This window comes from Triturus cristatus, chromosome 7 (assembly GCF_964204655.1).
Source record: "Triturus cristatus chromosome 7, aTriCri1.1, whole genome shotgun sequence".
Taxonomy (NCBI): Eukaryota; Metazoa; Chordata; class Amphibia; order Caudata; family Salamandridae; genus Triturus; species Triturus cristatus.
This window is the reverse complement of record NC_140590.1, coordinates 160446801-160459237: the sequence shown is the minus strand read 5'-3', so window position 1 is coordinate 160459237 and position 12437 is coordinate 160446801. Positions and strand designations below refer to the sequence as shown.

Sequence of the window (12437 nt, the reverse complement as noted above, 5' to 3'; positions counted from 1 at the left end):
CAGTGACGTCATGCGTCGCGCGATCACGTCTTTCTTCTCGCGATCATGCACCGCGAGACAACTCAAAACAAGATGGCCGCGCCCGCGAGCAACCAGATGGGTAAGTTGGCGACCTGCAACCATGCAGAAAATCTCGCGAACATGCGGGAAAAAAACTTCCGCATCTTCGCGATATTTCCGCTTGTTTGCGATAATTTTAAACATTTTCGTGATAATTTGCGAAAGTGGATTTCACAAATTCCGCCCACCCCTAATTACCACACCAATTTCTGCATGTGGTTCCCTATTTCAGGTCCTTTTAGAAGGTGGATACCTGGGAATATACTGCACTATTTGTAATACAAGTTCTGCAGAAAAGAGTTTTGAGCAGAATCTGTAATGAAGGCCAAAATGTGGGAAATTAATTTATGAATGTTTGCGACCATGGGAATGCCTACATGTGTTATTTAGTAGAAAACTCCTAATTGAGTAACGTATATACACATACGTAAGATAAACCCTGAGGGCCCGGTTCACAAAGGGACTTACGACATGTAAAGTTACGAGTGCAGAGTCTCCGCACTTGGGGCGGAGTCTCCACACTTAGGGCGGTGTCTTCGCACGTAGGGCGGAGTCTCCACACCTAGGGCGAAATCTCTGTAGGCACACTCTTTGCAGTGTGCACACTCTTTGCAGTTTGCCGTACGGAGATTCCGCTCCGAGTGCAGAGACTTCGCATTCTAACTTTACCGATCATACGTCCCTTTGTGAATCAGGCCCTGAAATAAGATATAATTCTTACATCTTCATAAAGGTAGTGTACTTATACAGGTGTAAATTACATGTCTTTACTGGTGCACGTCAGTCATAAATCTTTCTTGCTCCTCAGCAAAACAGAACCCAAAGATCTCAAGGATTTGCAAGTCGAAACTAGGTGCAAAGTTTGATATTTTGAAAAAAAAGTGAAATATGTAACTTTTTTATACATTAGGTAGAGAGCCTATTTGGACTTACTGATGCCATATGAACATGCACATGCTAGGTCTCTTGGAGTGGATTTCAATGCCAGGGCAAATTTTCCTAACCTTGTATGCTGATCATATTTGAAATGTCGATTATTGCTGAGTGATTTTTCTTTTTTTGCTGCAACCTTTGTTTATTGGCATTTCTCAATACAGTACATTAGCCATTAGGTATCGGGTGAGAGACGGCAAAATGTTGAATCGAGAGCTGGCGGAGTCTCTGACACAAGGGAGACAAACCTTGCCTTGCCACAAGGGAGGCTGAGCCTTGGAGATTTCTGCCCGTTCATTTCAGTCCAGTGCAATTCCATGGGGGGGCATTGAGGTAGGGGTGTCTGGCTGTGTTTAGTTTCCAAGAATACCTGTGGAAAGGCTAATAGAGGGGAGTAAGGGGTGGAGAAGAGGAGCTAGATGCAGAAGATCTGTCAGGCTACACACAGGCAATAGGACATTCTAATTATCAGGCATGGTGTTCAAATATATAAGTCACTGTTGTCCATAGTCCTCCAAGCCAGGTGAGCACAGCCACACGGTGGGGGATGGGACCACCCCCCTACTCAAGGGCCTTACGGAAAAGAAGGAGAAAAACAGGGCCGAATGCACTGTAATGCCAACAGCCAGAGACTGAAGCCCTTCTTGCCAGGCCAGCAGTGGGGTGGGCCGAGATAGGTTACAGGGCATCCATAAAGGGGGAGGAAGTGACCTATGGCCATGAGTGGATGAGGAGGCCGGCTAGTTCGGTCGAGATAGGCTCGGGTCCATCGGTCATGATTGGCTTGGTGGGAGCCGTGGTGTGCGTGGTCGTTGCTACGTTAGAATACTGTTATCTCGAGGGCTTGCCTGGGGCACAGTGTTGAGATGGAGGGGGGAGGCATGTGGTTCAAGTCAGTCCAGGCAGGCCTCACCCAGAGACACCAGTCAGAAAGGTCTCCAAACCCTTGGGTACTCCTCTGATGTGTCCGCAAGCTAATCTGTGAGCCTTTTGTGCAAGGCCACTCTAGCAAGTTCTACAGCCCATTCTGTGTGTGGGATAAGTGGATTGACGCCAGTGATGGAGGCTGAGTGCTTTGTCGCTAATTTTGTGTTTATACTCGATGTTGTCAACAACATTGATTTCAATCATATGTTTGAGTAATTTGATTGGCTGTGCCTATAAAAAAATGCTGTTGTGAAAAAAGTATGGACATGCTTGCCTTTTCGTGAAAAATTAGCTTTTCAGAGATACTTTATACACATTACATGGACAAAGACACCCTACGTAAATAACTGTTTGTTGTTTAAAGGGCCAATGCCTCATTTAAAGGAACGTGTTCTCTTCTGAGCTCAATCCTTTATGTTAACTTTATTTTCCAGCATTTCTTTGCCTCTCCAATCAGAGACCATGCACTCTTACATTATGAAAGATACTTTTCACCCAGGAAAGCTAAGGAGCTAAACCTTAAGACCATTACCTTGATCTCATGTGGGCTAGCAAATTTGTATTTGTTGAGGATAATGTTTAATGACAAAAATGCCTGAAGTGATTGCATCTATTCACCTTGTTGATTTGAATGCTAAATTGCACCTTCATGTTAGCAGTTGGATTGTAGAAAAAGGCATTACGGCTGTTTGAAAGGAGGGGTTTCACAATGTAGTAGTTAAGCGGTATCGAAGAACAAGGACACTCCATATGTGCTACAGGTGCAACTAACTGTTTTAGCGGTTGGGATCTGCCAAATAATTCAGCCACTAGATTAAGGGCAGTGCTTAATTTGTGCCGGTGGTAGCAAGCACCGGTACTTATTTTTTGGGATCGGGACTTTTTTGTCATCATCAGACTTCGACCCAGAATAAGAAAGAGAAAGGAATATAAGGTAGGGTTGCCAAAAGAAAAATGCCAACCATGTGTTGCTTAAAGAGCTTGCAAAGACCTTGTCTTGACACGAAATAGGTTTATAAATCAAAAAAGTATGTAGTCATTTGTAATGTGACTTTTATGTCTTTGTTCCCTTTAATTATCAGTTATGCATCATTCACACAGCCTTAGAACACAATTAGAAGTGCTTTCTATTTATATTTGCTGTTCGAATAATCGCAATAGTTTAACTTGTATTTGAAACCCTACGCCCATGTCAATAACAAGCTGAGTTGCTTCAAGTGTATGGGAATGCACCCTGCATTCAGACAACTCACTCCTCATTTTCGCCCTTCACTTTCACGCTCCCCCTGCACTCACAGCGATCACAATGCACTAACACTGATCATATGCACTCACACCATTCACCCGCTCACCCTGCACTTAATGCACTTGCCCTGTTTACACTGTACATCAACCTACAGTCACACAAGCACACTACTCACCCTGCACTCATGTGACACTTCACTCACCTCTCCCCTTCACTGCTCAATCTGCAATCTCACTCAAACAAGCCCATCACTAACCATGCATTCATTCGTCCCACTATGCACTTACATCTGCACCCAAATTAATACGGTCACCTCAAACACCCTGCAGTCACTCCTCTTACTCTACTCTCACACTGTCGCATCGCTCACCGTGCACTCACATGGGCCCTTCCACCCAGACAGCGCAGAGGGTTAATGTGCCTGTTACAAAGAACGTGTACCAAGCAGATCACAGAACTGAGTGTGAGTAAACTATGAGTAACGATATAAAAAAAATGAAATGTTTGTCAGAAAGGTGCTATAGAGAGATGAGGTGCCTTGCTGGCGAGTGGTAGTGAGGGAATTCATGGAGAAGGAGGAAATGTGGGTGGGGGCGCCAAAAAAGATTGTTGTGCAAGGGCCAGCCCTGACTGGGAGTATTAGCCCCCCTCCCCCGAAATTCGGGTCCAGTTGCGCCCCTGGTTAAAGGAATGTTTCCACATTCTAGTAGGCGGGTTGTATCACCTGCATTGGTTGCAGCTTCCTGCTGCACCACTCTGCCGAAGAACCCTCTTTTGGGCTTCATAAAGTTATCTCTTAACTTTAGTTAACTGGAGTTTTTGACAAGAATAAAATCCACATGCAAAGAGCGCCAAAGAATGCTGAGCTATCAAAGTGCCCTACTGTGTTTTAAAGTCAGCCAGAAATGTCCCCTAACAGAGTGTGTAAGATTTATACAAACGTAAATCCGCAGCACTTCAAATGTGATTCCTTTTAAGTTACATAAGTGGGTGCACGCGGAGACCAGGAAGAGCGTTTTTCTTATGTCAGGTGAACAAAGGGATCCATTCAGCTCGATTGAAATATAGTATCAGTCGAGAAAACTGACACCACATTTTGATTTTAAATAGTTAAATAAAGTAAAAAAACAAAACCTTTCAAATACTGTGTTTAAGTACATTTTTTTTAAAGTTTATCTATCTGCATGCTCACATAAATGTGGACCTCTATAAATTATAAAAATAAGTGCTTTGCTACCGACTACTGACGGTCGTTATGGCAAGCAAACCTTGGTGAATTTCGCACTTTACAGCTTCGCAAAACTTTACATGTGTGGATAACAATCAGTACAAACAAAAGTTTCTGTGAATCGATTCTAGCCAAGAATATGCTCCCAAAAAGTCTGTGCTGAGAGAGTGCTTTCTGGCGTTTGTTTTCAGCAGCACCTACTTTTTCAGAATGTTTTCTTGCCATTTTTAAAAACGAAAAAAAAAACTTGGCAACGTTTCGGGGAAGCAATAGTCACAACCTCGCACACTCACAGTCCGCAGTAGATTGTTTGTTAAAAGATAAGAAATCAAAGACGTGCAGCTGACGAGGGATCGTGTGTCCACTACCCTCCTGCAAACATCTTTGCTAATCCGACCCTTGGATTCCAACTAGTGCGCATGCTGCAGAGAGGTAAAGACACTCCTCCCTGTGGGAAACACTTTGCCAACCCAGCACCCTCCAGGAAAATGGAGCTTCAGACCCGAGCATCAAGAATTGTAAGAGAACTATCAAGTGGAGAGATGTATCCTTACGCTAGAGCGGTCGACTTCGAAGCTGGGGAACCGGGTTCGAGTCTCGGCACCGACGCTCAACATCCTGTGATTCTGGGCAAATCACTCAATCTCCCGGTGCCTAACTAAAACTGGTGCCTCGTGCAAAGCTCTCTGATACCCGATTTCTCAGGTCTACTTAGCGCAATATAAAACCCTAAAGTAACTAAGGTGCCTAGAGAATAGAGGGGCCAATCCCAGTAGACACTATGAGAACTGAGCCACCAGCCCTATCACCAACTAGGGCATGGATACTCGCAAACATTTCAGAGGCCAAAAGGTTTGTCCGTGATGGGACCGAGGACAGCGTTAATGCCAGTAGTGTGGCGGTCCTGGCGGGTGGTGAAGTGGGGTGGTGCCAGTATGGTGGGTGTAGGGGAAGCAGAGCATATACACCCAATGGCTGAATTGTACAATGTTAAATCAAAAAACCTGGGATTAATCCCGGCTTTGCCAAAGTGTTTGATCCTCAGCAATTGTTTCAATTCACTTTCCCTCCTTTTTCTTCATTATCATTTAAAAATGGACATCGAAATACATGCCTTCTGGATGTGCATTGTACAAAACCTTCTCCTGAGTTTTTTAAATTTATTAAACTATAATGCTTTTCATGTATATAGGAACCCAGCCCAAAGATTGCACTTCACAACTGACTGGCATCTTAGTTCACTAGTGACCTTATTATCAGGGTGGAGGGAAGAATGACTGTTTGTTAATTCATTTTTGAAAGCTATTGCTTTAAAATAAGGTACTTCTCAATGCACTGATATAATGCGAGGTACTAAGTTGAAACGGTTCTGCATGTTAATGGGATACACTTTTTGAATTTTGAACAGACCTTATTATATTTTTACCCTTTTACTGTAATATGAAACAAAAGCGTTTCTAAAGTTAGGCGGTGCGGGATAACCTAGTTACTTCTTTTCTTTAACTTCAATTAACCTGTAATGAAAGGCTTGCCTGTTTAATTACCTTATTTCTCAATGTTACTGCTGAGTCGAATCAGCAGCCCAGTGCTGCTGTTGACCAGGGGGCTGCATGTAAACTTCAGAAGGGCTGCATGGGGCCCCGGTTCATACTTTGAGTATCAATGATCTAGAGCAATAGAGGCAACAACTAGGAAAACTGAGGCATTAACCCAACCACTCACTAGGTCATGTAGGGAGCAACCCACGCACCCACTCGCATAACAAAGGTGCTAGGACCAGCAGGCACCAGCATAACTGTAGCTTCATCCACAGCACACAATACGATAACAGAGGAACAACCCAAGCACATCAGGCAACTAGGGGTACCAACCAAAGCACCCACGCCATTCTCATAACAGACGTACGACCCACAACACCCGTTACGAAAATCAGGCACCCACTAGGATAACGCAGGAACCAACCCCAGCACTCACTAAGACAGAGGCACCACCACTCTCACCCACTAAGATAACATATGTGCCAACCACAGTGACCACGCAGATAACAGAGATACGATTCACATCACCCACTACCATAACTGGGCACCTACTAGGATAACATAAGAACCATCTGCAGCACCCACTAAGATAGAAGCACCAACACTACCACCCACTAACATAACATATGTGCCAACCACAATGGCCATGTAGATAACAGAGGTACGACCCACAGGACCCACTAGTATAACCCGGCACCCATTAGGATAACGCAAGACCCAACCACAGCACTCACTAAGACAGAGGTACCAACCCTCCCACACGCTAAGATAACATGTGCCAACCACAGTGACCACGCACAGAACAGATATACGACCCACATCACCCATTACGATAACCACTAGGATAAAACAAGAACGAACCCCAGAACTCACTTAGAGGCACCAACACTAGCACCCACTGAGATAACACATGTGCCAACCACAGTGGAAACTTAGATAACAGAGGTACCAGCACACATTGGGATAACACGCCAACCTACCATTGCTGGCACTATGATAACAGACAACACAACCACTTCACCCACTAGGATAAAGAAGGCATAATAATCAGAGCATTTATCCACATCACACTCTGTGGGACCTGAGACGGTCGGAGATGGCAACTAAAAGCCACCCTGGAAAATGTTTTAATACTAGCTCCATACTGCAGGGGGTTGGGGTAGGGAGCGAGTGTAAGAGGGTACTCATACCAATAATTATTTTTAAAATCACATTTTAGAGCACAATCTCAAAACTATATGGAAAGGATTAACAAGCAGTTTTTAAGACACACTTTAAAAATATGATACTTCAGGGTCAGACACCACACCAAAAAGCATTATTTCTCTGCTGCAGTATATCACGCCTGGGTCTATAAGTAAGATGCGCGCTGTTTCCTAAGAACGCCTCAGCCTGATCAGCTCTGAAAGTCCACCAGGGGTGTTCTCCAGGCCCTACACAGCCAGGCTAGCTTTGTCCCCATATGGCCAGTTCAGCTTGGATTTGATGGTGTCTGGCCTTTGAGGGCATAAAGAGTAACTCAGCAATATGTCTATACATCACCCAAGCATCTGACCTACCAATGCTTGGCGCCACTGCAAAGCTGTTTCCGCCACAAATAAACGTCAGTGACCATAACCACCTGCCATAGCAATAAAGAGTGCAATATAAGTGCTGTCACTCACTCAGTCACTCACTCACTCACTCACTTGAAGGAGAAGAAAAAGTCACACACAGGGTCATGCCACAAACTTACTCTAAGTTCCAATATGTGCCAGGCTGGTGAGGAGTGCCACCCTGGGTGTGGCATGCAGGAAGGATGGAGGTGCTTCCCAGAAGCACTGAACACACTGACTAAGTCCCACTCCGCCTCACTCTTGTACAAGCTGCTGCCTACACTCTTCTATGGCAGCTTTCAAGCAGGTGTCAAAGTTCTGGTCCTCCAAGAACGAAATATCCCCCGCCCACTCGTTTGCTCCTATTGGTGAAAGCGCAGCTGTCATCCCTCCCCCGATTGGTGTGCTGACTCACCACCCAGCCAATCCTGCTCAGCAGAGGGAAATTTCAATTTAAGGCAGCAGATGTAAGGCACTTACAATGTGGAGGAGGACGCAACCGTGCCTGAGGTGGAAACGACACGCATAGGCGTAAATACAAGGCTTTTGAACGTCACACCTACCCACAATTGATAAGAACACTTCCTGGCTTCTGCTTTTTCGAATTGTGGTACACCGGGGGAAACCCTGCATCAGCGCAGTGATGTGAGACTGAGAGCCTGCTCCACAGGGGCCAGAGGGACTTACTTCGACAGGAGTCATCTCATCTGCTGTTCAAGTACTTTCTTGTAGGTGAACCTGCTACTAGGAATCTTTGAGTCATTGGGGTGAACACGTTATTAGGTGCTGGCCTTTCGCATTAGAAGCTGTTTTAAAAAAAAAAAGTCAATGAACAATATCTACTTCAATAATGTGCACTCATCAGCTGCAAACTTAGGTGATGTTTATGGTATGTGTCTTATTTTATTTAGGGCAGTTCATGGCATGAACCAAGTGGAGATGTGCATAGACTAAAGGAATACATGAGGTGTTGGAGAATGTGGGTTAATGGAGGTGGGCTACATGAATCAATCTCTGCTAAGGGCGCTTCCTACATTGCACGTATGAACTGAGACGAGTGCAGCGTAGGAATAGACATACTGTGTGCATACCTATTACATTTTTATAGTCATACAGATCCATAATGGAACCACTACACCAGCAAAGCCTAACTTTTACCCTAAAACCTCGTGATACTCCATGCCCTAACTCTTGCCCTGGCACTGACCCTAGCCCTTAACCTAAAGTTACTCCTTACCCTGACACTAAATAAAAACCTTAACTTAATGTAAAGCTTAACCCTAAACCTTGTGCTAACCCACAACACAACCCCAACCCTTAATTTATCTCTAAGGCTAACCCTAGCCCTTATTCTAAAGACAAACCTTTCCATAATGCTAAACCACTTCCTAAGCCTTATGCTGACTCTAAAACTATGCCTTAACCTATCCCCGACCCAGTGCTACCACAAATCTAAACTCTGCCTATCCCTAACCCCAACTGCTACCCTTATCAGAACCCTGAGCCTAACCCTGCGTCTAACACTGTTTTAGCATAGTCCCTACATCCAAACCTTACTCTAGACCTAATCCTAAAACCAAACCTTACACTGCACTAATTCTTACTCCAAGCCTACTCCTTACTTTATTCACGAGAAACATCCTACCACTGATTCTAAGCCTGAGCATCGTTGCACCCCTTGCCCTACGCTTACTCCTTATTCTAGTCCTAAACGTATGCTTACCTCTTAACCTTATACTACTCTTAACCTAAGCACTGACTATACCCTTACTGTACTCCTTATCCTGTCCCCAACTAAATCCAACCATAATCGAGTCCCCCCTTTTCACATTTTAACACACATAGCACCAAATGTAAATACAAGTGTTTCTTAAGAAAGAAAGATAGGCACATTCAACAGTTTTTATTCTAAATGTTATTCACTGGCAAAAAATGATTCCATCTTGCAAGGAAACTCAGGAACACTATTTTATACTGGCTCTATATATACTGCACCAAAGTGAGGTACAGTGTGTATAGGGTCCAAGAGTCCCCAAAGGTAGGCAGAGGTTAAAGTTACATAGACCCTTACTCTCCAAAGTGGTAGCTTGGTCGAGCAGTAAGGCAGTATCAGAGGACAGTGTTAAGCATTTGATGTACACACTCAGTCAGAAAACGAATTCACACACTCAAGAACTGAACTCTAGGCCAATTGCTTTTGTATAAAAATATATTGTTGTTTATTTTTAGAACCAAGCAAGCCTAGTGCAGGTAAGCAATAAATACTCTTCAGTAATAAGTTACTGGATATAGAACAGTTGAAAAATGCAATAGGAATTGTACTTTGATTGATTTACAGGGGAGCAGTAGTATGCAACACTTAGCAAATGCAGTACAGTGAAATGAATGGGCTTTTTCAACAAATTGCAGGTAAGTTACTTTTACGTTACTTTTTTTTAACTCAGTGCTGGATGCCTAGATTCAGCACTGGGATATTTCCTGAAAACAGTTGGGAAAATGCGTTTTTGTTATTCGTGCGATATTTAAAGAATATTTTCAGATTTCAAAACTCCACACTTGGAAATTTTTGGAGCAGTACATTGAAATGAATGGGCTTCTACAATAAATTGCAGGTAAGTAACTTTTACGATACTTTTTCTAACTCCGTGCTGGATGCCTAGATTCTGCACTTGGACATTTCCTGAAAACAGGTGAGTAAACACGTTTTGGTTATTTGTGCGATTTTTAAAGAATATTTTTAGGTTTCAAAACTCCACACAAAAGCTTTTTGTAGAAAAAGTGTCAATGTTATCCTATGGGAGGAAAACAGGTTAACGATTCACAGGTAAGTAAACGACTGTGGGAGTTAAGGTTCTGGGGTTAGACTCAAGGGTCCCCCAGGGTCAGTGATGCACTGTTGTTGCACCCTCAGCTGCACTAGGATGGCCGGGTGCAGAGTGTTGAGGCCCAATGTTATCCAATGGGGGATAGGAGGCCTCTGGTTGGTGGCTGCTGGCAAGCAGGCCACTGGGTTGTGGGAGCAAAGCTCCTAGGGTTAAGCTCAGGGCAAGTTGGGGACCAAAGTAGCACCAAAGGTGCACCCTCAGCGGCACTAGGGCGGCCGGGTGCAGGGTGCTGTTTTGAGGTCAGGTGCCCTGTTGTTTTCAATGGAGAACCTCCGGGACAAAGAAACACTGCAGGCTTGGGGACAAGGATCTACTGGGTGCGATCACCACTTCGAGGGGTAAGTTGGGATGTTGTGGGTTGGTTAGTCACCGTTGGTTTGGGCACACAAGGCCGTGGGGCGTCGGGTGCAGGGGTGCCTTGTGACGTCGGATTTTCTTACCCTCTGGATTGAGGCTGCAGGCGTCATCTGGAGGCTTGAGGCAGGTCAGGGGTCGCCGGATCTCAGGTCAGGATCGCCGGGGGGACCTTCTCGTGGTGTTTTTCCACTTGAGCTCAGGCTGGGTTCGGCGGGTGCAGAGTGGGCTGGATTTGTGGTCTCTGGCTGGCACCAGAAGCTGCAGTTTAAACACGTCCGGTGTTCACAGGAGAAACAGTCTGGGAAGTGAAGGTAGGCAGGTCCTCCGGGGTTTGTGAGGTTGCTGGCTGCTGGACATGCCGGGATTGCGCAGGAGCAGGTTCGTGGGGAGACAGGCCTGAAGGACTGGGGCCAAGTCGGTGGGCGTCGTCCTCTTGTTAGCTCACCATGTCTCTTTGTCCTTCTTTTCTTCTTGTAGGTAGGCTGGATCTGCCTTCTTGGTTCAGGGCTGCCCCCTAAATACTGTATTTAGGGGGCGTTTTAGGGGTCTCGAGGTCAGTAGCCAATGGGCTACTGACCTTAGGGTGACTACACCCTTGGTGTGCTCACCCCACGTGGGGGAGTGAGCACAATCCCTAGTCCTGATTGGGGAGTGCCTGCCATCTGCAAGATGGCGAGCACTGTAGAGTGGGCTTCACCTCGCCTCCCCCACCTGAGGGGTGGAGTTGGCAGTGGTGGGCACACCTCATGGGCTGGCTAGTTTTTTCCGCCCGTCTTCCCGCCGATAGGGAGGGGAGACAGCAATGGGGCCTGCTCCTGATAACAGGAGAGGCTGGGGGTCGCATTACAAAGGCTGCCAGGCCTTTGAAGCTGCCCTGACACAGATGGCTCTTCCTGGCCTGGGGGAGGTGTGAACACCTTCGCCCAGGAAATGCTTTATTTCTGGGCTCAGGGAGCGCAGACTCCCAACCTAGGGGTCCAGAAACATGCCTCGTGGTGGCAGGCTGGTGTGTACCAGTCAGGGAACCCACCAGAGGCTGGTTGTTTTTAAGGGGGCATCTCAAAGATGCCCTCTGTGCGCATTTTTCATTAAATCCCACACTGACATCAGTGTGGGTTTAATGTGCTGAGAAGTTTGATACCAAACTTCTCAGTTTTCAGTGTAGCCATAATGGTGCTGTGGAGTTCGTAATGACAAGCTCCCAGCACCATATACTCTTAATGGCAGCACTGCACTTACAATGTCTAAGAATGGACTTAGACACTGTAGGGGTACATCGCTCATGAACGTGGTGAGCCACTAGCATAGGGCACCCAGCCAGAGATGTGACTGATCTGTGCCAGGGCAGTGGGTTGGTGGCATGGCGTCGGCTCTTTACTGTGTTCTGCGCCAAAACACGCAGCCTGCAAAGGCAGTGTGTGTGTGTAAAGGTACAGGGCCTCTAAGGGTGGCACAATAAGTGCTGCAACCCTTATAGGTCTTCCCTGGTCACAATGCCCTAGGTACCTGTGGTACCATTTACCAGGGGCTGACCTGTGGCCAGAGATGCCAATTGGGTTAGTTTTGGGGAAAGAACACAGGCCCTGGGAACCTGATTGGAAGGGACCCAGGGCACACCAAGAAAAAGTGCATCAGTAGTCTGGAAAAAAGTATGGGGTGGTTACAGCA

General features: G+C 45.8%; 1 protein-coding gene across 1 annotated transcript in view; it reads right to left on the bottom strand.

Moving 5' to 3' along the window:
* LOC146809107 (zinc finger and BTB domain-containing protein 16-like) overlaps positions 1-7818 on the bottom strand; it is a 435238-nt gene extending 427420 nt beyond the window's left edge. The window contains exon 1 of the mRNA XM_085615909.1: positions 7668-7818. The gene's annotated coding sequence lies outside the window, so the exon portion shown is untranslated. The remainder of the gene's footprint in view (positions 1-7667) is intronic.
* Between the last annotated feature and the right edge of the window lie 4619 nt (positions 7819-12437).